The following is a 6,015-nucleotide window of genomic DNA, read 5'->3' as shown; positions in this document are numbered from 1 at the left end:
AGCATATCACTACTTCTAAATACATTCTAAAAAATACTAGTAATGCCCTATTAACCATTGATAAAAAAAACTACCTTCCCAGATGAAATTCTCCTCTTTAGCCTCTCTCTGGCACAACCTGAACATCACATACGATGGCCGAACTCTACACTTGGAATCCTTGATCACCAGAGGCATCTTCTTTCCTCAACAACTAGGATCCAGAAACTCCTCTCTAATCTTCTCGAACTAACAAACCCAATACCAGATAGATCAAGAATTCTATACTTTTCTGAATCTAAGGCTATTACCAAATCTAAACATCATTATAGAGAACTGTCCCTCTCAACACTCCTTCATAAATTTAGCATACTAGGCCATCAGGAGTCCAAATTATATCACTTAATCCAACCCATGGAATTGAGAATGAATACGAGAGCAACAGAATTCTGGGATACTCCTTCTTCTACACCCACATCTGAGACCAACTAGACAACATATGGAAATCTGTCACCTCACAAAAGATCTCATTAGTACTATCTCAAATGAAATTCTGGCTTATTCAGAAAGTTTTTGGGACACCTTCTCCCCTGCACACACTAAACGTTTTAGAGAACCCTGTCAGTTGGAACTACAATGAAGAAAACAGATCTTGCTCACCTCATTTTCAGCTGCAAATCAGTAGGCCCCTTTTGGGATAAGGTTTTCTCCATTATCTCAAACCTATTTAATATAGCTGCTAAGAAAGAAAATTCATATCTCATTAAAGGCTTTCTCGACCCGAACATCACATTGCCCTGCCGACCGCCTTCTACTTGATCTTCTACTGACATTTGCAGTTAAGACGATCACCTCTAACTGGAAGACTACACACAAGGCTTCCTTTCAAGCCAGGCTTAGTTGGGTATCCTATATCTTGGGAGCTGATGGCATTGCTTTGCGACACTCCCTATGGAAACCATAACACAGAGCTATATGGGAATCCTTTGATAACTACTTAACCACAAACAACTGAAGGCCCTATTTCTATACATTTTCATTTGCTACTTCAATCTATACCCATCTATCCAGACAACTGATGTAGGCTGATGTTGTGTATCAATGGCCCTTATGATATTACCGTTGTCATATGTTATTTGTAACACTTAAATGTGATACAGTATGCATTTAAGGCTATGACATTATCAGCATGTAAGATGTAAGTGTATAATGTTATGACATTATCAATGACAGCTGTGATGTTTACATTAAGTGACGTTGTGAATTAGCCATGATCCTTATACCTTTTTAGTTCCTTTCCACCCATTTATTTCCTCTGTCTACTCAGTTTGATTCTGCTTTTCTTGTGTATTAAAATTAAATATAAATTATTTTTAATTTTAAAAAAATTATGTGTGCACATTCCATAATGTTTCCATGTAAGTAATTTTAAATCTCTTTACATCCAACAGAAAACAATCCTTGAATGTACAAAATGTTTAAGAATAACTAAGAGAATCCTGTAATTCTGCAAAAACACAGTCCGAAATATTGAGCTCCAGTATTCAGCAAAACATAAGCGCAGTCAGAGACAGACAAACCCGAACATAAACTGACAGATCCTGTAAGAAGCATCAAGGGCAATTCAATGATTCTACGAGGCTGAGCTCTGCACCTCCACACCACAACTAAGAAATGACCTTTAAAAAATTACAACAACAATGATAATCCACTTCCTGGGTAAACATGTCCAATACCAGCTTTAATCGCGCGATTGGTATGATGTGATTACAGCACTGCTTTCCTTTCAAAAGTGATATCAGACCACCATTCAGTGCCAGATGTGTATTGTAAAATTTTTCGGGCCATTCCACAGCAACCGGAGAAAAGCACAATGGAGTGAAGCCAAACAACTGAAAGGTAAAGGAAAGAGGCATTCTGCTATCTAAACTACAGAGTACTGTCCCAATTTGCACCGACCAGAAGGAGGATGGATCTTTAACCACAAGCGTGCCGTACCTTTATCCAGTCTAAAGACTTAATCATCCACAAAGAAACCTTACACACATTATGAGTGTGGCAAGTATTTAGTGACCTTTTCACTTTATTGTTAAATCGGAAAGCAAACATCCAAAATGCCACACATATACAGGGAATGTGAGAATAATGCAAGTGATTCATCGGTGATTTTAGCTCATCAAGAAACACAGTCATGGGATGTAGACAAATACATACCCGACTCAGAAACACTAATCAAGAAAGAAGTATCAGACACATGCAGCGAGACCTTTGGTTTGTCATCAATATTAAAACGCCATCCGCAAATAAACAGGGGAGAAAAACTGTTCAAATGCACTGAATGTGAAAAGAGCTTTAGTCAGTTATCAGACATAAAACACCATCAGAGAACACATACTGGGGAAAAACGTTTTTATTGCAGTGAATGTGTGCAGAGCTTTAGTCGATCATCCGACCTACTAAGACATGAGCGAACACACACAGGGGAAAGGCCATATCATTGCAGTGAATGTGTGAAGAGGTTTCGTCTTTTATCACACCTAAAAGACCATCAAAGAACACACACAGGGGAAAAGCCACATCACTGCAGTGAATGTGTGAAGAGCTTTCGTCGATTATCAGATCTAAAAAGACATCAGACAACACATACAGGGGAAAAGCCATATCACTGCAGTGAATGTGTGAAGAGGTTTAGTCTATTATCCATCCTAAAACAGCATCAGCGAACACACACAGGGGAAAAGCTATATCACTGCAGTGAATGTGTGAAAAGCTTTAGTCTATTATCAAACCTGCGAAAACATCAGCAAACACACACAGGGGAAAAGCTATATCATTGCAGTGAATGTGTGAAGAGCTTTCGTCAATCATCAGACCTACAAAGACATCAGCGAACACACACTGGGGAAAGGCCATATCATTGCAGTGAATGTGTGAAGAGGTTTAGTCAATCATCAAACCTGCGAAAACATCAGCGAACACACACAGGGGAAAACCTATATCACTGCAGTGAATGTGTGAAGAGCTTTAGTGAATCATCAGACCTACAAAAACATCAGCGAACACACACAGGGGAAAAGCCATTCAAATGCAGTGAAACTGTGAAGGGCTTTAGTCAGTTATCAGACATAAAACACCATCAGAGAACACATACTGGGAAAAAACGTTTTTATTGCAGTGAATGTGTGAAGAGCTTTAGTCGATCATCAGACCTACTAAGACATCAACGAACACACACAGGGGAAAACCTATATCATTGCAGTGAATGTGTGAAGAGCTTTAGTCGATCATCAGACCTACAAAGACATCAGCGAACACACACTGGGGAAAGGCCATATCATTGCAGTGAATGTGTGAAGAGGTTTAGTCATTTATCACACCTAAAAGACCATCAAAGAACACACACAGGGAAAAGCCATATCACTGCAGTGAATGTGTGAAGAGCTTTAGTCAATTATCAAACCTGCGAACACATCAGCAAACACACACAGGAGAAAACCTATATCACTGCAGTGAATGTGTGAAGAGCTTTAGTGAATCATCAGACCTACAAACACATCAGCGAACACACAGGGGAAAACTATATAATTATCGTAAATGTGTCGAGGTTTAGTCTATTATCAGACCGAAAACTATCAAGGAGAATACGCAGAGGGGAAAAACCATTCAAGTGCAGTGAATGTGAGAAGATCTTTATACATTTATCAAGCCTAAAACACCATCAGAGAACGCACACCTGGGAAACATCATATCATTGCAGTGAATGTGTGAAGAGCTTTAGTCGACCATCAGACCTAGAAAAACATCAGCGAACGCACACAGGGGAAAACCCTTATCATTGCAGTGAATGTGTGAAGAGCTTTAGTCAATCAAACCTATACAAACATCAGCGAACACACACACAGGGGAAAAGCCATATCATTGCAGTGAATGTGTAAAGAGGTTTTATCGATCATCAGACCTACAAAGACATCAGCAAACACACAGGGGAAAAGCCATATCATTGCAGTGAATGTGTGAAGAGGTTTAGTCAATTATTACACCTACAAACACATCAGGAAACGTCCCAAGATAGAAGGTGGAGTCAATTATCCTGATTTTCAAGCTTACCAGAAGGCTTTTCTTCTACGTCAAGCTTCCATGTGGTTACTAGACTCTACGGATAACTGTCCTTTATGGACCTCTCTAGAACACCTCTTTTTATCTCCCTTTTCCTTTCATGAGTACCTTTCCTTCTCACATAAGCCTCAATCTCTATCTACCCCTATCATAAAACATACCTCCAAGCTTCTTGACTCCACAACTTCCTCTACTGCCCTTACTAAAGATTCTTTCCTTGCATCCCCAATTTGGAACAACAGACCTTTAACTATTCGAGGTAAGCCTTTCTATTGGAAGTCATGGAGACAAAGAGGATTAATATGGATTCACCAACTATTTTCAGACTCGATTTTCATATCCTTTCGCACACTCAGCCGTTCCTTTGGTTTACCCTCTTCATACATTCACAAATATAACCTGCTTAAGATAGCGATTATGGATGTATTCGCTACACTCTCCGCTCCTCTCTCTTGCCCTTCTAAACCCTCCTTCACGCTTACACATTTTGTTACGGACATCACCTAAAGCCTCTATCATATACAGATATCTAAAAGATTCAGTCATAGATAGGCAAAAATCCAATGTAGAGGAGAGCTGGGAACGTGAATTTTCGACTGAATGGCCATTATCCCTGTGGAAAAAAATATGGATTAGAATACGCAAGTCCTCAGGAGCATCTTCTACAACGCAAACACTATTCTTTGTTTATAATCGGCCTCTACTATCACCGGCTGTTTTGAATAAAAGATTTCCCAGTACTCCGGATACGTGTTGGACGTGTTTGGAGCCCAAAGCTGATCTCTTTTACATGTTGTTTTCCTGTCCACACGTCCATACTTTCTGGCGCCGTGTATGGTCTCAAATTAATTTAATTTTTGACACTAAGTTCTCTTTTTCTTTTACTCAAGTTTTCTTGGGCAGCCTTTCTTCTATTTGGGAGAACACTTCATCCAATCCCAGGGTGATTGATTTGCTGTTGACAATTGCTTTCCAGCAAATCACAAGTAATTGGAAAGACACTGCAAAAATTTCCTATAAAGCTTGGTGGTATGCGGTCTGCCACAATCACAGATTGGATACCACTTTTGTTTATCCCCCATGTATGGCAATGAAACGTTTGGATTTGTGGTCGCCAGTCACGATGTACATTGATGCTTGTGCCAAAAGTGCCTCCACGTTTAGGCCATTCCAGCAGGAAGTTTTGAAACCACCTTGATTTCCCTGATATGTTCCTAAATTGTATCTATTTCATTAGCATTCATATTTTATTTAGGTTGCTTGGTTTTTTCTCCTATTGAAAGTCCGCTTTACTTTTTTTTTATTGTATTAAATTGGAGGTGTATTGGCATTGTTTTAATACTTTGTATCATATACAGACATCCTTTATCTTTTGAATAAAAGTTTCTTGAAGTTAAAAAAGAAAACACACAGGAGAAAACTTATATCATTGCAGTGAATGTGTGAAGAGCTTTAGTCGATTATCAAACCTACAAACACATCAACGAACACACACGGGTAAAGCCATATCATTGCAGTGAATGTGTGAAGAGCTTTTGCCAATTTTTACCCCCTACAAAGACATCAGCAAACCCACACCATCACTGAACACACATAGAGATGCAGTAAATTTGGTAAGAATTTAAGTACATCAACAATAATACTGACCCATCCGTGGACATACACCCAAGCAGAAAAGTGCAGTTATTGTTGGATGAAGGAGTTATAAAAAATGATAAAATTGTAATTATGTGGGACATTCAAATACCAGCTGTTAGAAAGCAGATGGTAAAAGACTGCACTAATAGGAGGGAATTATAAAAGTGTCTATTCCCTGCTGTTGATAGTTTCCCTACATCTAGGAAAAAATTTGAAATACCAGGAAACTTGTGGGAGACTAGCACAATGATTTTTATTCTAAGAGAGAGTTCTAATGAAGAA

The 6,015-nt window shown here is 39.0% G+C and overlaps 1 pseudogene; it reads left to right on the top strand.

Moving 5' to 3' along the window:
• Positions 1 to 1,484: 1,484 nt before the first annotated feature.
• LOC146835327 (uncharacterized) lies at positions 1,485 to 5,400 on the top strand (annotated as a pseudogene).
• Positions 5,401 to 6,015: the final 615 nt, after the last annotated feature.

Source organism: Triturus cristatus, chromosome 4_2 (genome assembly GCF_964204655.1).
Source record: "Triturus cristatus chromosome 4_2, aTriCri1.1, whole genome shotgun sequence".
Classification (NCBI taxonomy): Eukaryota; Metazoa; Chordata; class Amphibia; order Caudata; family Salamandridae; genus Triturus; species Triturus cristatus.
The sequence above is the reverse complement of the archived record's forward strand: the minus strand, read 5'-3'. Positions and strand labels throughout refer to the sequence as shown.